A 21264-nucleotide genomic window follows, 5' to 3' on the forward strand; every position below is an offset into this window, starting at 1 on the left:
GTGATAATGGACTCAAATCTTATCTCCAGTTGCACAGCCTCCAAATGGGAGAAATGGCTTCCCATCATAAGTGTGCCATTAATATATGTTTACAGCCATTACTGGTCAGATGTTCTTTTTGTTAAAAAGAAACATGTTAGAAATCACTCAGCAAATGAGTAAGTGCTAAAGATGTGATTCTTTAGGACTGTGAAGAATAGGGTTAGGCTTCTGGAACATCACACAGCCTGTTCTGCCCCATCTCCTTCCAAGGAGTGAAATAAATAAGGCGAAACAGTTACCATCTGGGAAGGAAATTACTAAGAAGACATATGACAAGGATCGGTGTAAGAAGGGGCTGCATATTTAATTATGGACACAAATGACTTCGTACTGAGAACAAGATTTGCAGAACACATTAAACAGTGGGGGAAGCAAGCAGAGTAAATAATAAGGTACCCAAATGCCAAGCAGCCACCAAGAATTTGCATTGGTATGTGTTATATGCGGTCTTAAAAGATGGAAAATGCAGATAAATGTGAATAAATGTCAAACAACATGCCCAGGAACCAAGAAATACGCAAAGTGAATGTGAGATTAGGGGAATGGTGCTGGCAGCATACTGATGAGGAGGGAAGCAAACACGGGCTTGTCACACACAAAACAAGCTTCCAGGAAAGGCAGGTATGTTTCTGGGCAAATTCGAATGGAAGAAAATGTCTACTGCACCATGTACACAAACATCCACCTAATGCCTTCAGAACATGAAGGCACTGGCTTCTCCATCTACTTCATCTATGATCTGAGGCATCACCAGCTGGTATGAAAGGGAGCATGGGGTTAAGGGCTGGTTTTACTTAGTTCCATCTCTGTCACTGACAGTTGGTGAATTTTGGTCATCTCATATTACTGGGCCTCAGTTCTCTCATCTGTAAAACGATAGGCTGAGGGATGCCTGTCACATTTATTAAAAGACCTCTTAGAAAGCCTTGATGACAGATGATCACAGGGAGCTGTGTGGTGGTGGCCCCAGCACATGCTGGTGCCCCGGCATCTTGGGAATGTAACACACAGAAGGAATATTTGTTACAATTTGAATGAGCACTCAAACCCTTTGTGACACGTTGAATTTCATGATTTAGTTCATGCCTTGTTGAAATTCCTTTTTACAAAGATTCTTTACAGTTTCACACCCTAGCCAGTTAAGCTCAGCTCAGTGGATAGAGCAGTGTTTGCCTGTGGTCCAAAGGGTCCCAGGTTTGATTCTGGTCAAGGGCATGTACCTCAGTTTCAGGCTCCTCCCCAGCCCAAGCCCTGGTCAGGATGCATGCAGGAGGCAACCAATTGATGTATTTCTCTCACATCGATATTTCTCTGTCTTTCCCTCTCTCTTCCACTCTTTCTAAAAATCAATGGAATAATATCCTTGGGTGAGGATTAAAAAAAAAAAACATAACAAAGAGTTTTTACAGTTTCAAATACAGACAGGACCCAAATTACAATGGTTTGACTTACAATTTTTCTACTTTGGTGCAAAAACGTTACACATTCAGTAGAAATCGTATTTTGAACTGGATTTTTTTCTTGAGCTGGGATATGTGGTTGTTACTTTCCCATGATGCTGGGCAGTGATGGAGTACAGCTCCCAGTCAGCCATGTTATCATGAGGGTAAACAAATGATATGCTACACTTTTGTAGTAAATACATTTTCAACATAGGATACTTTCAAGTTACAAGGGGTTTATCAGAACATAACCCCATCCTAAGTCAAGAAACATCTCTATATATTTTGACATTTAAATCTAGAAGTCAAGGAAATATCTGATTTATTCCAAAACAAAAATTTGATTTTAATTGCAAGGTCCTTCTTGCCAAAAAGCCTCAGAGTTCAGAATTATTGAGAAGCCATTTGTTGAGAATCTCTGCTTGGAAAGAAAGATGCTTTGGCTGAAAAAAATGCAGCAGAATAAGTGGAAGCTACACTGACACACTACCAGGACCAAACTGGAAATACAACTGAAATACAGAAAAACCACCCTGAGAAAGATGCTTTGCTGTCATTTTCTAAGGCATTTACACATCATTTCAATCTTCACAACAGTTCTTTGAGTTAAGAATTGTTAACACACTACCCATTTTATAGATGAGAAAACCAAGACTTAGATAAGTAAAATGACTTGTCTATAAGGTCAAATGGACATTTATTAATTATGCAAATATTTTAGATAAAAAAAACACAGTAAGAATAAGGAGTCTCTAATATGACTTACATGGACAGATACATTCCTTAAGGTAGTTGCTAAGAACCTATAAACTAGATTCAGATACTCTATGTGGATCCAGATTTTCCTACGTGTTAGTTGAGTAACGTTAGGCAAATTACTTAAGTTTTGTATTGTTTAATTTCCAGGTCCGTAAAATGGCAATAATCATAATACCTACATCACAGTATTATTGTAAATATGAAGTGATATCGCACATTTAAAGTAATTGGCAGGTAGAAAGTATTCAATGAATCCAAGACATGAAGTATGAAAAACAATATCTGAAAAATAAATTAAGACAGGCCTAAAATATACATTTTAACATATATAATTTGGTGCAAAAAATAAATATTTTTATAGAATTTTCATAATACAATATAAAGATGAAAGAACAGAGCAAGATACATAATTCTACATCCAATATTATTTTGTTTATAAACAATATAAATGTTTGATGAAAATATTAGAAAGATAACTCCAAAGTATTTGCAATTCATTCCCCTTATGGAGAAATTATTGATGATATATTAATGTATATTGATTTACTACTTCCATTGCCTTACCAGAAAAGATGAGCCTTCCAGTATAACACTCATTTACTTAACCAATGGAACTATGGCAAATTACCTCAAGTTCATTTGCCTCACACTTCAACAATAGGAATAAGATGACCAAGTCTGGGCATTTTGAAGGCTGGTGCATGCTTAATCAGTGAATTCTGCAAAGAGCTCAGTATAACAAGAAAACTAAGCTCATGGAGGCTCTTCATTTAGCTGTGTCTTATCAGTATTTCTATTATCGTTGGATACATAAAAACAGGAAATCAAGACTTGCAAACTGAAACATAGCACATTGTAGGACTTCTTCAATATGATGAAAAGAATACAGGGCCAGGGAGGTTATGTGACTAGATGAGGTCTAACATCTGGTTAAAGGCATAGCCTGGTCAAAGTTCAAGTCATGATTTGAAAGTCCCTGAATTTCCCCTAGCATACTAATGTCCAAATGGAAGTATGTTGATATGTTGATGTATAGAGCCAAAATAGTCTTATTACTAATACTAGAGGCCCCATGCACAAAGTTTGTGCTGAGGGGGGGGTTCCCCACTCAGCCCAGCCTGCACCCTCTCCAATCTGGGGTCCCTCTCACAATCTGGGACTACTGGCTCCTAACTGCTCACCTTCCTGCTTGCCTGATCACCCCTAACTGCTCCCCCTGCTGGCCTGGTCACCCCCAACTGCACCCCTGCAGGTCTGGTCACACCACGTGGTCTGCTGCTCAGTCGTTTGATCACCCCTCACTAATCCCCCTGCCAGCCTAGTCACCCCATGCAGCCTGTTCGGTCGACCAGTTCGGTTGTGATGGTCATTTAGGCTTTTATATATATAGATATATTGCATATTAATATGTCATTATATATTAATGGGGGGAAAGACTTAGGTCCTAGTATACTTTTCAAAAACAAGGTATTTAAATCCAAATGGGTTTTCACAAATCAGCATAGATGCTTTGTCTTTCTGCATAAATTAAAACAATATTTGAAACAAAACAATTAACCAAATGGCAGTTTTTTCAAAAGAGGACATACAGAAGGCCAAGAAACATATGAAAACATGCTCAAAGTTACTAATCATCTGAGAGACGCAAATCAAAATGACAATGTGGTACCATCTCACACCTGTCAGAATGGCTATCATCAACAAATCAACAAACAACAAGTGCTGGCGAGGATGTGGAGAAAAGAGAACACTCGTGCACTGTTGGTGGGAATGCAGACTGGTGCAGCCACTGTGGAGAACAGTATGGTGTTTCCTCAAAAAAGAAAAATGAAACTCCCATTTGACCCAGTGATCCCACTTCTAGGGATATATCACAAGAAACTAGAAACACCAACCAAAAAGGATATATGCACCCCTATGTTCATAGCACCACAATTTACAATAGCTAAGATTTGGAAAGTCTAAGTGCCCATCAGCAGATAAGTGGATTAAAAAACTGTGGTACATATACACAATGGAATACTATGCTGAGGTTAAAAAAAAAAAAAAAAAAAGGAATTCTTACCATTTGCAACAGCATGGATGGAACTGGAGAACATTTTGCTAAGCGAAATAAGCCAGTCATAGAAAGGAAAATATCACATGATCTCACTCATTTGTGGAATATAATGAACAACATAAACTGATGAACAAAAACAGATCCAGAGACAGAGAAGCATTAATCAGACCATCAAACCTCAGAGGGAAGGTAGGGAGGGTGGGGGTCAGGGGGAGAGATCAACCAAAGGACTTCTTGTATGCATGCATATAAGCCTAACCAATGGACACAGACACCAGGGATGTGAGGGCATGAGTGGGGGTGGGAGTGGTGGGGAGAGGCAATGGGGGGATAAGGACACATATGTAATACCTTAATCAATAAAGAAAAAGATTAAATTTAAAAAAGTTATTAAAAAGTAACCAACACAACCAAATCCCTTATAATGCAATTTTTGCACAGATAATAACTGCATTCTTATTCTTAATGGTCTTAAATATCCACAGTGCTATTCAGTCACCAAGAAATAGTAATAGAAAGAACATAAATATTATTTCATACAACAATTATAATTTTCTGAAGGGCAAAGTAATATGACTTGCATAATCTCAGGGATTTCTTTTAATTACAAAGGCAAGAAATCCAAATTCCCTTTCATGAACTCTTCAAATAATGGAAGATAGGCTCATAGGAAGACAGACAAGCCAATGTGGGCAGAATAATTAAGATTCGGGGCTATAAAGAGCTGGGATGGAAGCTGGACTTCTAGAGGTGGAGGACAAATAGAGTAATTGTGAAGAAAACAGGGACAGCACTCTGAAAGGGAGAAGAAAAGGACCGCGACCTAGTGGTCTGCCGGGTAGATTTGACAGGCAGAGACCATCCCTGCTCCCAGCACAGACTGCTGTGCTGCTGAGAGGAAAGGCGCACCTTGCTTTTAAGGAGCGACTCCAGTTCTGAACATTGAACAGCAATTAAGAATTTATAGCTTCTAGGAAGGTCACTTTAGCATCTTGCTTGTCTTCCCAAGAAGAGCCTATCTTCACAGCTTCCAAATTCTCTACCCTAGGCTGCTGTTCAACCTTAGAAACAGAGATCTGAGCATTGAGAGTCACATCAATCACACTGAAAGTGAGCAGGTCCTGTTACACCTGGGTAACAAGCTGAGCAAGCACAGGTGATGTGGCCACCCAGCAACTGACCTCTTCAGCAGAGAACATGAACATCTTAAGGAATGAAGGACATACCTTGGAAGATGACAAGGAATAATAACTGCAAGCTATCCAGGTTTTATAATGGGGCAGCATAAGCAAAAGTTGAAAGAAGTAGACCTGAGAAAGTATTAGACACATTAAAAAGAAATCCCTGTAATTATTTTTCATGCAGAATTGTTAGAGGCAAAACCTGGGACCATTTACAAAGCAATTAGGTGGTATCCTGGGGGAAACATAACATCAAAAAGATTACAGTCAATTGTTCAAAGCCTTTCTGTGTGCCCTGTAGCTCCTGTGCTGGAAATGCGCAATTGAAGAGTTGACCTACCAGGGATCTCTGATGAGGTTCCACAAGCCAAGGAGCTGATGGCAGAGGGGAGCTTCATTACAGGCTGATAGCAGCCCAACTCTGCTGCTGATGGCGGACCTGAAGTGCCCCCACACAGAATTGGGTAGTTTTCCCCTATCTGAATTCCAGCATCATTGCCAGCCATTGACAAGTGACAAACAGAGGGCAAATTCAGCATTGCACAGAAATCCCAAGGACACATAACTCACTTGAGGAGAGTTGATTCTAAAATAGAAAGGATGAGGGAATGTAAAGGAAAAAGAAACATCAACAGCAGAGACTTTCCTCTGCAGAACCCCGCAATCACCCATTCTGTTTTCCTTAGGGCATCTGAAGCCTCCCATTCCATAGTTTTCTCACATTTGAGCCATTAAGTAAAAATCAGGGCCTAGTGTCAGAATGCTTTGCTGTGGCTCACGCGGACTTTTCAGTGAGATACTCCAGACAGGAATGTCACACTTCTAACAAGGATACTGTGCTTGATATCTTATTCCCTAGCCTAGAGTGTGTGTTGGCATCATTCCTTCTGTTATCTGCCCCTATTCCCAAAGTCCCCAGTTTCCCTGAATTGCTGTTTCCTCCTCTTGCTTTACCTTTCACTAACCTGCTGAGCCAGCATGTGCTGCTGTTTTCCAAGAAACGAAATACCTGCATTCCATGTACATTTGTTCTCAATATGAAGACAAAGTGAAACTGTTGGCTGGTATACATTTAAGGTTATTACCAGCTCCACCTTTGGAGGCATGTCCATTTGAACCACAATGGCTAGTACAAATGGAAAATAAAGAATCTAAAAAGCAAAATAAATGAACAAACAAAACAAAACTCTTAGTTACAGAGAACGTTTTGATGGTGCCAGAAGGAGGGGTGTCAGGGGATGTTTGAAAAAGGTGAAAGGATTAAGATGTACAAATTGCCAGTTATAAAAACAGTGATAGGAATGTAGAGTACAGCATAGGGAATATAATCAATAATATTGTAATGACTATGTATGGTGCCATATGGACACTAGACTTATTGGAGTTAACTCATTCAAAAACCATAAATGTCTAATGTTGTACACCTGAAGTTAATATAATATTGTATTCCAACTGTAACTGAAAAATAAAAATATGTGTATATTGAATAAAAAATGAATACAGTACCAGAATGCAGTTGTTCATTTTAGATTGTGTTTGGAAAGATCAGAGTGTAAGGGGGTATCTAATAGTTTTGTCAGCACAAGTACTATTAGCTTCAGCAAGCCACACTTACGAAATAACTAAGACAAAATAATCAGACTACTTCTACTTGTATTTGAATCCCAGCTCTCTTTATCAGCTATGACATTCAGCAACTGATTTAACTTCTTCAAGTCCAAATTTTTCACCTCTAAAATAGCCATAATAATAGTATATTATAACCAGGATTAAATGAGATAATCTGAGATTAGCTCAATATATAACACATTGTGAAGAGCTCAACAAATGTTAACTCTGTTAGGAAAGTGAGAAAATGCACAGAATTAACGTTCGTTTTTCCTAAGGGATATCCTAGAAAAATGAGTGAAAGCTTGATACACTTAAACTTCTAGAGCAGAGAGTCTCAAACTTTGGCATGCATCAGAACTGTCTGGAGGGTTTGTCAAAAGTCCGACTGCTGGAACTCAGTCCCAGAGAATCAGATTCAATACTTGGGGGGTGGGGCCTGAGAATTTGCAATTCTAACAAGTTCCCAGATGATGCTGGTGATGCTGGTCTGGGGACTACAAGTTGAGAAATGCTACTATAGCAAAAGAAGAAAACTAACTAACTAACTCTTGGGCATCCATCACATGTCAGCCACTCTACACACCTACGACATTTAGTTCATTGAAAAGCATTGATCTTCTTCTCCAAATATAAAAGTTATTTTTCTAAGTCAGTCATAAATGTTGCCAGTCAGTCTTAGAGTTTGGCTAGTATTGAGATAATCTCCTGGGCAAGAAAATTATTTGCACTTACATACATATGATTTGAATCAATCTTGGTCAATCACTATACTTAATAAGCAGATTTTTTTTTGGCCTATTAGTATGCTTTGAAGATTGAATTATATACACACTAAAATTTATATGCCAAAGGATTTGTCATACCTAAAAGAAACACAGGGGAGGGAAATAATTAATAGGTCAGGAAATCAAGTTTATAATAAAAGTATTATTTTTCAGCCTTCTCTTTGGCATTACTCCAAATTTAGATATCAGTAACAGTCATTAGTTTCTAGTAAAATCTAATGAGAGTTTTATAATCTATATTAACTAATCTCTATCTGATCATTACCAGAACTTTAAAAAATACAAACTGTATAATAAAATAACACCACAACATAAACTGTAAGTTTAAATCTCCATTTAAGAGTTTTTTTTTATGAGCACTTGGTGGCATGTTATTAAAGAAAAAAGAAAGTAAAAAAATGAAAAATAAAAAAGAAAGTTTGTTTTAAAATGGAAATGGGATAAAGGGTTCTTTTAAACCTTTAAAACTCCATGTTCAAGATGAAAAATGAGGGCATTTCTATTCACTTTCACTTAAAATATTATTCAGAGTATAATTTTTGAAGTCAGTCAAGTCAATAAATGCCACACAAAAGCCTTGTATGAACCGGGTGACCTCATTAATGCCAGCTTCATAGTTTAATAACATTCTATCATATTGAATGTCAAGGTGTAAAGCACAAATTAAACATGGCAATAGGAGTGTGCAATTCCACTTTGTCCTGTTAGAATGCATTTCTTGACCATAGTTAATTTGACCTTCATAGCAATGACCCAGTAAAACAAGTTTTAAAATAAATGTGTAACATCCCTTATTTGCTGAATGCTAATACCTTCACTTTCAAATCAGTTGAGGGTGGCTTCTAGAGCAAAGCTCCTTACAAAATGCTTTAACCTTACTATGGCTCAAACAATAAATTGATTGCATGTTCCTACTAACTCTTGGTACCTGAGTCTATTGGCTTTTCCCAATCTTCTTAAATTTTTAACTAAGCAAGAACATATTCAAAGAACTGCAATCTCACAAATAAAATGCAATGCATGGCTTAAGAGGAAAGCATTTCATCTCTATTTTGCTTCATTTTAAACAAATTTATTTGACTATTTGAAATATTTTCAAAAACATAAATAAATGAGATTTTGAGAGTGATTTTTGTTGGTAGTCATTTGAATTATTTTTTCTTAATGAAAGCACAAATCAGAGCTTTATTTTTCCTTTAAACATTGAATACTAAATATTCTTCTATACTGTAAGCCAACGTCTAATTTTCATGACATTCACTGATTAGCCAGATTATCCCATTTAGCGTTTTGGACATGAACATTTCCTACAAGTTGAGACTGCTGAGATGATAAGGAACAAAATGATGTGATGATGAAGGTTGCTGATAGCATAAAGAATTCTAGGTGCAATTGATGACAGTGGTCACCAACGATTACCAGAGTCAGACTCCCTACAGACATAGCTATTCTCCATGCTGTGTAATTATTGAACTGCAGTCACCTTATTCTTAAATATTAATTGAGCTCCTTCTACCTGGCAGGCATTGTACTGGAGATAGAAGAAAACAAACATTGCCCACCCCATCCTAATCTCCCACAGTTCACTGCCCCCAAGGTTTGTAATCTCCTTAGAAAGAAAAGTTATTTGCACAGTCTGTTCATCTGCTCCTTTGTTGTCTGTCTTTGGCTGGCACCCTGAACTTCAGCACATGCTCCCTCCTGTCCCGGGACATGTGCTCTTTCCTCTCACTTGGAAAATGCTCTCTGCCTTTACCATGATTCTTCAAGTGGCAGAATAAACATTGCTTTGTCAGGGAAGCCATCCCTAAATCCCTGCTATATGTCCACAAAGCTCTAAAATAGTGGTTCTCAACCTTCCTAATGCCGAGACCCTTTAATACAGTTCCTCATGTTGTGGTGACCCCCAAAACATAAAATTATTTTTGTTACTACTTCATAACTGTATTTTGTTACTGTTATGAATCAATGTAAATATCTGATATGCAGGATGTATTTTCATTGTTACAAACTGAACATAATTAAAGTATAATGATTAGTCACAAAAACAATACGTAATTATATATGTGTTTTCCGATGGTCTTAGGCGACCCCTGTGAAAGGGTCGTTCAACCCCCAAAGGGGTCACAACTCACAGGTTGGCGACCCACAGGTTGAGAACCCGCTGCTCTAAAACTTTTCCTGTATAGAGTGTAACACAGCTGATAACCATATATTAGTACAAATATTTGATCCATGTCCATATTTTCTACTTGTAAACATCACATGCTCTTGACCACTTACCATGCACCCTGTACTATGATGGGAATAAAACAGGAAATAAGATAGAGTCCCTATTCTCCTGGAACTACATGCTAGTATTGGGGAGACACATTCATCAAACAAAGATCATAATAAATATTATGAGAGAGATGGGCGAGCTTTTGTAACTGAGAAAAGCCTGTTTGACATAATGGAGTTAGAGAAGCTAATGCATCAGGGATGAGATGGTATCAACAGAAACAGTATTCCAGGCACAGGAAAAGGCCTGTGGGAAGGCCTTACAGCTGGAAGCACTTCGCTGGTCAAAAATATGAAAGAAGGCAAGCGGGGGTGGGATTTAGTGAGCAATGGGGAAGAACTAAGACACAAGGATGGAGTCCATTTAGGCAATAGATCCTATAAGTCCCCATCCATAATCAAGTAAATAGTATTTTTTTTTGTTCTTAACCAATTGTAAGAGTGAAAGTTTAGTACAATCAGGTATATAGCACAAAAGGAAAGCAAGCAATTCTGCTGAAAGAGCAGTAAGGTGCAAAGAGCATCAGAAGTAATACTTGAGACAGGCTGTAAGGAACTTGCCAAGAAAAAAAAAAAAAAAAGAACAGATCATTAAGTCTACACACATGGTCTTTGCAACAGGAGAGGTCACAGAAAATTATATTGAGGAGCTAAGTTCCTGTTACAAACAAACAAAGGCCCAGCTAAAACAGCTCAAATGTTCTCAAAGACTGCTAAGGGCAGAAATAAATATTTACTGTCAGCCCAAGTCAGAGGTGCATTGAGTGGTCTAGATCAAGGAATGGCCAGTCGAGTGCTCAAGGTATTGGTACATACATGGCCACATAAAGTCCGAGCAAGGTGACATCACATGGTGGAAATCCCTGGGGCAGGAGGCAGAGATGAAATACACAAGTTACTGAAAGTTTACTTCTAGGGTCCTTTACCCAAGAAACATCAGGAGGTTCATGCTTTCCCTCACCAGAGACAATTTGTACTTCTTAATCCTTTCTACTTTTCCCCCTGTACTCCAACCCCTCTTCCATCTGGCAACCATCAGTCTGTTCTCTGTGTCTATGTGTTTGTTTCTATTTTGTTTGTCCATTTATATTGTTCTTCAGATTCCACATATAAGTAAAATCATATAATACTTGTTTTTCTCTGACTGATTTATTTTACTTAGCGTAATACCCTCTAGATCAATGGTTCTCAACCTGTGGGTCATGATCCCTTTGGGGGTTGAACTACCCTTTCACAGGGGTCGCCTAAGACCATCCGGCATATCAGATATTTACATTATGATTCATAACAGTAGCAAAATTACAGTTATGAAGTAGCAATGAAAATAATTTTATGGTTGGGGGACACAACATGAGGAACTGTATTTAAAGGACCAGAAGGTTGAGAACCACTGCTCTAGATCAATCCATGCTGTCATAAATAGTAAGATTTCATTTTTTTATGGCCAAGTAATATTTCATTATGTATATGTACCACAACTTTTTTATCTACTTGTCTAGTAATGGGCACTTGGGCTGTTTCCATGTCTTGGTTATTATAAATAATGCTGTAATGAACATAGGAGTGCATATATTCTTTCAAATTAGTGTTTTGGGTTTCTTCAGATATATACCTAGAAGTAGAATTGCTGGGTCATAAGGCAGTTCCATTTTTAATTTTTTGAGGAACCTCCATACTGTTTTGCATAGTGGTTGCACCACTATACACTCCCACCATCAGTGAACAAATTTCCTTTTCCCCACATCCTCAACAACACTTGTTGTTTGATGATTTATTACTGGTAGCCATTTTGACAGCTGTAAGTGATATTTCATTGTAGTTTTAATTTGCACTTCTCAAACTGTTTCCCTATGATCCTATTCCAGGTTTTAAAAATGTTTGGATTTCTAAAGGCACCCTGACAGCTCCCTTAGTTTTCTATTCACTCAATGAATAATTTCTTTCTAAACCAAACAAAATCCAGTTTCACATCCAGTCCTTAGCTCTTCTTTGGGATGGGGTGGAGGAGTTAGTTGGGCAGTGAGATCAAGTGTGAAAGGAGGAGGGAAAGAATGAACTTGTGGAACAAAGGGACAGCTGATAGAGTGGAAAAAACATAGGACTGACAGTGAGCTTAGAGATAGTGTTAAATCCACCTTCCTCTTCTACCAAATACATCTCCCTGGAAGAACTGTTTAAATTCTTAGTTTCCTCTTCTGTATAAAAAGACTGGATTGGGTCATCTCTACGTTCCTGCTTGTTTACTTCTCTGACCCTGGTGACCTTGGAATTGAGGAAGAACACTAGTGTTCATCATGGAGTGGAAACCAAAGCTTTTTCTCACTGATTCTCCTCTTCCTCCTTCCTTCACTTTTAAGGAACACATTGGACTCACCTGGAGAATTCAGGATAATCTCCCTCACTGGAGGTCAGCTAATGACAACCTTAATTCCATCTGCAACTTTAATTCCCCTTTACCATGTACCCTAACATATGCTTAGGTTCCAGGGATTATGGTATGTGTATCTTCGGGGGGGCCACAATTCTGGCTGCCACATTTCTCTTTAGAAAATAAGTTCATCAAGAGTGAAGCTCTGCATTTGTTAGCTATTCCATCTCAATAACTTGAAGCAGCTTCTGGCACAGAGTAGATATTTAATATTTATTTGTTGATTGAATGGCTAATGGACAATAGCAACACCAATAATAATAGTTATTGTATTGAGTATTCTATATTCCATGCATTTTTTTAAGCTTACTCTCCTTTACTTCCTCTCTCTCTCTCTCTCTCTCTCTCTCTCTCTCTCTCTCCCTCTCCCTGTGTGTTTGTGTGTGTGTGTGTGTGTGTGTGTGTGTGTGTGTGTGTGTGTGTGTCAGCAATACAACCATTACCCAACCATTGCCCAATTTTACACATGTGCAGCACTGGGAAGAGCTTTCTCAATGGAAACCACAGACAATTCAACTTTCAGTTGTCAGGATCCTATGGCACTAAATGGCCGATGCACCACTGAAGGAAAGCTCTCAAATCTTTCCACTTTTTAGATTTAGTGACTATACCTTTAAAGCAGTGGTTCTCAACCTGTTGGTTGCGACCATCGGAAAACACATATAGAATATCAGATATTTACATTATGATTCATAACAGTAGAAAAATTATAGTTATGAAGTAGCAACGAAAATAATTTTATGGTTGGGGGTCACCACAACATGAGGAACTGTATTAAAGGGTTGCAGCATTAGGAAGGTTGAGAACCACTGCTTTAAAGAATCAAAGCTAAAGATAAGGTTTTCTGTATTATGATGTGCTAGCCAAATATATCCCAGAACACTGAAATATCATATCCCCTAAACAGGTGAGGGGAGAGGGGTCAAGACATTTCCTTAGAAGACCAGTCTGTATGTGGGATGTTATCTCCCTGCCCCTCCCCAGGGTTGCCATAACAAATTACCAGGAACTAGGTGGCTTTCAACAAGAAAAAATTATTGTCTCATTTCAGAAGACCAGAAGTCCAAAATCAAGAGGCTGGTTCCTTCTGGAGTCTCCGAGGGAGAAACTGTCCCATGCCTCCTTTGCTTAGCTTCTGATGGTTGCCAGCAACCCTAGGCGTTACTTGGCTTGTAGAAGCCTCACTCCAATCTCTGCCTCTGTCTTCACACGGCCTTCTCTGTCTCACTGTGTCTTCCCTTCTTCTTATAAGGACTCTCTAAATTCAGGATGATTTCATCTCCAGACCCTTAACTATTTACATCTGCCAAAGACCTTATTTCAAAAAATGGCCCCATTCTGAGTTGCCATGTAGACATGAATTTTGGGAGAACACAATTCAACCCACTGAAGATGCTGTCCCTACTCCATGATTTACAAGTGCAGAGCTTCTCTAGGCTCCGAAAGGCGACAGAGGGAGGTGTGCGTGGGTTTTGAATGATAATGTAGCACTTTCTACTACACAGTTAACCGACATTTCTCTCTCTATCTCCTGCATAATGGCTTTTGAAATGCTTCTTTGAAAGAAAGTCTCCTGCACTAATATAGCTCTTCATATAGTTACCTTTATCAATAAAACCTCGGGAAACTGAAACCATAAAACAATTTCCAAAGAGCACTATCAGTTTGAATGAAATCCACAAAGGTTCCACAACAAGAATACAGCCTGGGGTTTGTGCCCTCGCCATTCACGAGGCTTTCAGCCTTCTGAAGAAATCACGCCAGGCACAAATGGCCTGCTGGCCTAGATCCGAACGCGTGTGAATGTGCGTAACTGTGGGCTCACAGGAGTGGAAATCACAAACACATCCTGCGGCTTTCAGTTAGGTGGGTTTTTCTTTCTCAGTGTGGCTCAGTTTTTTCTATAGTTGGTGATTGGAGAAATAGCTTTTGTTTAGCTTAGCCCAGTAAGAAGGGCCCCGGTCTCTCATCATAATAGGAAGTGAACAGATGGAGCCCCAGGTGGTGCAGACCTGAAGGTCTTTTCCTGATATAAAACTGAGGGCTTTCCTGTGATAAGATATCTGGGAAGGCTAAGTGTTAGCTTTCAAAAAGCAAGGTCAAATTCTGCAGTTCTTTCTTAGGCAACAATCCCCAATGCCCTATTATTTCCTTTGTTCCTTACAACAGGATGGAGGCTTCATTTATGAAGCCTTGTAGGAAAAAGAAATGGTAAATAATACTAAAAGTCCCTGGATTACCGTTAGAAATCTGATGGGATCTGTAAACCTCCTTCCTGCCTAATGATATGGCTTTTAGCACAAAGAGATTGGGGAAATATTCCAATAAAATAGATATTAAGGAAGTAAATGTTACCCTTATTTGCTACATTTTGGGTACCATCACATTAAGTTGGATTAACAGGTATATTCACTATTGAAGAGAGGACTTTGAAGTCCTGTTGGTTTACTACTTTCTTTTTTATTATCAAAATCCCTAAAATAAATCCTTTACAAAATACAGGGTGGGCAAAAGTAAGTTTACAGTTGCTCATAATAGGTAATGTAACAATTCATAATAGTAATACAAGAATAAACTCTGTTTACATACTCACAACTGTAAACCTACTTTTGCCCACCCCTGCAGTAACCATGCTTATATCTGAAATGTAGAAAAAGAGTTTTTACCTCTATACTAATGTGAAGTGCTTTGTACATACTAGGAAAATCATAAAAATTAGTTGAAATAAAATGATACAGAGAGATAAACCGCCCTTCAGAAATTAACTGATCAGATATTGGAGTAAAAATGACCAGAAAGAAGTCCCATCCTTTATTCTGAATTGGGAGAGTCCTAGCTTCTGATTCAAGAATAGCCCTTTCTCTTCTGAAACTCTAACTGCCATATAGGTGTATCTTTTGGAGAGAAAGATAGAATTGTTCAACTTGAGACTTTTATAAATTGCAGCCAAGAAAAAAAATAAAAGAAGATAACACTGATCTATTTCACTTCAAAGCTGCACACTTCCAAGCCTCCTCATACGTGTTAAATTTCTTAGTGTTATGATCTGTCATTCTTTGGCCTCTCAGGAAATTTCAACAACTGCACTGAACAATCAGTAAAAATTATGCCTTTTCACAACACCCAAGTGATATTTCCTAACTTTGTTTTGAGTCACTCAAAGTAAGCTTTTTATAGTTCCTTTGATATGTACTTCTATAAAGAAACAACTTTGTTCTGGTAATCCTGGATTATAGGATTTAAAAAAAGCATGCTGAGGTACATGCAGGCTTGAGAAGAGATGCATTTAGAAGATAACTGGAGCCATATTCCAGGGAAGATAACAGGATACTGGTTGGGGAAGCCAGTAGAGGAGTGTTATATACACAAATCAAATAGTTTTTTCTAAAAGACTTACAACTGCAGCTCTGGCTTTAAAAGACCCAGATGCTAACATACACTGAAACTGTGATGGGAAGTGGAGTAATGAAAAATGATATATATTTTTCAAGGCTCAACCCAACATGTCACTGTGTTGATACATGGCTGTCTCTTTTTTGTAATTTAAAGTATTTTTTTCCAGAATATTACCAAACCTAATACGACAAATACATTTGGGCCTGCCACTCAGAGTTAATATTAACATTCTATCATATTTGATTCAGCCTTTCATTTTTATAAAAGATCAAAAATATTAGATAAAAATACCCTTTCTCTAAACTCCTCCCCAGTCTCATAATGCTCCCTCTATCCCCAGCATTGATCATTATCCTATATATGTTAAGCACACAATCCATATTTTTATGTATTTTTAACTAATATGTATTTGAAAATAATATATAGATACATGCATAGTGTGTGTTTTTTTAATTTACACGAATGTTATTATATTCTATGTAATTTTCTACAAATTGTTTTTGTTTTGACTCAACCTTAGGTATTTTGAAATCCATCCATATACAATCATATATTTCATTCACTTTGCTGTAATGTTTCTTGAGTAAACAACTTATTTTCCATTTTTCTACTGATGAGAATTTGAGGGGAGTTTGTTCCTCTTACAATAATGTTGTAAGTTGCACAGTTATGTACCCTAGAATTTTCTAGGACATATGTCCAGAAAGGGAATAGTTGGGTCATAGTGAATATGCATTTTCAACTATAATAGATATTGCCATGGTGTTCTACACTTTACACTATCACTAGCCTTGTATGAAAGTTCCTGTTTCCCAAATTTTCTCCAACACTGGATTTTCTGTGCATTTGTAGTGTGTTGTTCTGATTGGGTTTAAAATAAAAATCTCAATGTTCCATTTTGCTTTCATTGATTATTAATTAAGTCAATGACCTTTTTATATATTTGTTACCACTTCCAAGATTCTCTTCTATGTTTTCTATTTATATATGTTGTCCATTTTTAATTCGGTTGCTTATCTTTTTCTTTCTGATTGTAGCACATATTTATATTTTTGGGGCTTATGATTATTGATCTATTTTGTTTGCTGTAAATATCTTCTGTTACTCATATTTTAACTTTGTGATGCATTTTTGGAGCAGAACTTTTTAATCTTTATAAAATGTATCAAATGTCTAAATTTATAACTTCTTGAGGTAACTGGTTTAAGAAATCCTTTCTTATCCTGAAATCATAAATATATTTACTATATTTTATGCTAATATATGTTTAATTTTTTGGTGTTTAGAACTTTAATGTATATTAAAGTTTTTAATGTATATTTAGAACTTTATAAATTTTGTAAAGTGTATAAATTTATGTAAATTAAAGTTTATATATAAGTATTTCAATAATATTAAATATATTTTTAGATTAAAATATAAATAAATTTAGAATGTTTGGAATTTTTAAGCATATTATAGTACTTATTGTATATTTAGAACACATAAACTTTTTTTTCTTTATAACTTCTTTAGGTATCTAGTTAAAGAAATCCTTTCCTATCCTGTGGTCATGATGTTTTAGAATATTTTATTCTAACGTTTTAAGTGTTATTTTTATTATCTTTTTTATTATGGAAAGTCAAGTATCTCAAAACCATTTGTTGAAATGATTATGATTTCATGCAGCCTGAACAGCATCTGGCACGGCCAGTGGTGAACATGAGAAGGGGCAGTGAAGGATTAAAGAAAATAGACAAGAGAATATAGTTGGGGCCAAGTGGATCACTGCACCTGGATGAGGACTCCACCTATAAGCCAAGTCTTTATTTTATAGTCAGATCACACAAAGCAAAACTAGGCAGTGGTCAAGATATTTACAATGTTCTTGTGAGTTTCAAATCTGCTTCTTCCCTGTTATTGCAATTCTCTGAACTCTATCAAGCTTTGTTTTAGCAGCACTTGCTATATCTCCCGCAGCTCACATCCCTCAGCTACCTAGGACTACAAGGTTGGACTATAAGGGCAAGCTTACATACAACCATAGCCTTTGGCTAAAATTGTGCTGGGAGGGCTTTGCCCTCCAAGCTGGAACTTGTATGTGGCTTTGCCACAAGAGGACCATGCCCTCTTGTCAGTCCCAGGCTTGATCCTGTCCAAATGCTATAGCCACTCTCCACACAGCCTTGGGTCTAAGAGATTGCTATCTATTTTATCTATCATGAGACTAAAATATTAATATAAATTTATTAATAGTCTCTCTCTAACATAATATTAGGGCAAAATTACTTATTGTGCTCCTGTCTTTAATAAGAATGCTTCTAAAGTCTTACCATTAAATACTATGCTATAGTGTTTTGCACATCCACTTCTAATCCTAATTTGCAAAAAATTTTACCATAAATACATGCTGGGTTTTATTAACTGTTGCTTATTCTGTAATTGGAGAAAATTACTATATAATGTTTTTCTTTAATCTGTAAATTGGGTAGATTAAATTAATACATTTTTAAAATGTGAACTAGATTTCCATTCCTTGTATAAATCATATTTTACTTTTTTGTTTTTGTAAATCCTTACCCAAGGATATGTGTGTGTGTTTGGTTTTTTTTTGGTGTGTTTGTGTGTGTGTGTGTGTGTGTGTGTGTGTGTGTGTTTTAATTGATTTTAAAGAGAGGAAAGGAGAAAGAGAGAGAGCATTAATTGGTTGCCTCCCATACACATCCCAACTGGGGATCAAACCCATGACCTAGATATGTACCCTAACTGGGAATTGACCCTGCAACTGTTTGGTGTATGGGAGAATGCTCCAACCTATAGATTACCAAGCCAGGGTAATCCTATTTTACTTTCTGTTCATTTCTTTAAACTTTTATATTTTGTTATTAACATATTATTTAAGACTAGAGGCCTGGTGCATGAAATTAGTGCACGGGTGGGATCCCTAGGCCTGGCTGGCGATTATGGCCTATTTGGGCTGTCTTGCCCAGTCCCAATTGGGGCTGGGCTGGCCAGGGCCTGCGGCTGCTGGCTGCCAGCTACCAGATGGGGCCAGCAGGATGGGGGAAGGACCATGGGAGGTTTGCCAGCCGGAGGGAGGGACCGGGGAAAGTTGGCTGGCCATGGGAGGTTGGCTGTAGGAGCATACTGACTACCAGGGGGCAGCTCCTGCATTGAGCGTCTGCCCCCTGGTGGTCAGTGCACACCATAGTGACTGGTCAACTGATTGTTCCAGTCGTTCCAGTTGTTTGGTCGTACTGGTCGCTTAGGCTTTTATATATAAAGATTCTGAATCTATGTTTAAAGCAACATTGCACTATAATTTTATTTTCATGTATTTTCCCTAGTTAATTTTATTATAAAATATATATACCATCCTAATAAAATAAACTACATATTTCTTCACTTTTTTTTATTTCCTCAGAACAGGAATTATCTATTTTTTTAAAAAAACTCTAGCAAAATCCACATATAAAACTTCTTGAACAGTAGTTCTGGTCAAGATGGTGAACACTGTGCTTGCCTCCTCCCATGACCACATCAAAACGACAGCTTTCCCAGCCAGTGTTGCTCAGTGGTTGAGTGTCAACCTATGAACCAGGAGGTCATGGTTTGATTCTGGTCAGGCACATGCCTGGGTTGCAGGCTTGATCCCCAGTAGGGGGGTGCAGGAAGCAGCGATCAATGATTCTCTCTCATCATTGATGTTTCTATCTCTCTTTCCCTCTCCATTTCTCTCTGAAATCAATAAAAAATATATTTTAAAAAAATGACAGCTAAATTATAGAACAATCACCCTGGAGAACCATCTGAAGATTAGCCAAACACAAGTCCTATAACTAAGGCTATAAAGAAGAAGCTACATAGAGACTGATAGGAGGGGTGAAGATGCAAAACAGTCTGGCTCTACACCCGCATGTGCTGGTTGAGAATTGGGAGAGATATCTCAGCTGCAGAAGTCTCCACTGAGGAGCAAGGGTCCCAGCCCCAGATGGGCTCCCCAGCCTGGAGCACCGATGCTAAGAAAAGGAGCCTCTACAACATCTGACTGTAAAAATCAGCAGGAACTTCATTCATCCAGGCGAGATAAAAGGCTGCTGGAAATAGGCATACTCTTAAAGGGCCCATGAACAGATTCACTTGCTTACAAGGATTCACCCTGGGCTCCAGCAGAGAGACAGCAGCTCAGGGGGCACCAGAAACAGACAGGGAAAAACTGAGTTATGTAGCTTCAGGATGACAACCGGAGGGAAAGACGCTATTGTCCCTGTGTTGAGGTCTCCCCACACATGGTGAAATTAGAATCTGCATTAATCTGGTGAATATCACTCACCCTACCCTGGTGAGTTCCTGCTTCAACCAACTCACACACTGCTGAATACTTTTTTAGTGGCTAAGCCTTACAGGCAGCCAGCAGGAAATAGCAGGCCTCAGGTGCCCTGAGTCTCTGATGAAGTGGCCTCAAGACTTATATTGGTGGCAGCAAGCCCCACTTCACAGAATGACCTCTTACACATACCTCCAGGCCCAGCACACGCAGCTACCAAACACAGATCACTTTTTAGCCTCTACCGGGCAGCAACTAACTTTGGTCTTCACTGGAGCCCCTCCCAAGAGGCCCCAGAACCAACAAATCCAGTGACCAGCTTCAGAACACAACAGAGAACTACCCAATTAGCTCCACAAGTGGAACAACCAAAGGGTAATCTTGCCACTCACCAGAGCCTGCTGGGGAGAATCCAGCAGGCCTCACAGCAATTCATTCACTGTGGTTGTGGGGTTGTGGCCAGTACAGTGGGGCCTTGACTTACGAGTTTAATTCATTCCATGAAGAAGCTCGTAACTCAAATTACTCGTATGTCAAATCAATTTTCACCATTACAATGACACGTGATGCTGGGCTGATGTTGTGGCATTCACTGTGACGTTCGCTGCACCAACTAGCGGTGGGGTATCTGAAGCTGGCTCATAACCCAAATTTTAGCTGGCAACTCAAAGCAAAAAATTGGCCGAGAGACGGCTCGTATCTCAAAAAACTCATTAGTTGGAACACTCGTAAGTCAAGGCCCCACTGTACTCACAGCCAGTCAGCCTGAGGGTTAACCTCAATAACTGTTGTACCAACCGTAATCAAGACTCAACTACAACTGGAGGGCACACAGAACCCACATAAGAAACACTCCTGAAGTATCCGGTTCAGGTGATCAAAAAGATTGTGCCACTGAACCACACAGGACATTTACCACATAAGACTACCCTGCCAAGATCAGTATACCTAATACATAGAAACAATCACAGGGAC

At 38.3% G+C, this 21264-nt stretch overlaps 1 pseudogene; it reads left to right on the forward strand.

The window, feature by feature from the left end:
- Positions 1-685: 685 nt before the first annotated feature.
- LOC132229720 (pre-mRNA-splicing factor 38B-like) overlaps positions 686-21264 on the forward strand; it is a 101279-nt pseudogene continuing 80700 nt past the window's right edge.

Source organism: Myotis daubentonii, chromosome 3, assembly GCF_963259705.1.
Source record: "Myotis daubentonii chromosome 3, mMyoDau2.1, whole genome shotgun sequence".
Lineage (NCBI taxonomy): Eukaryota > Metazoa > Chordata > Mammalia > Chiroptera > Vespertilionidae > Myotis > Myotis daubentonii.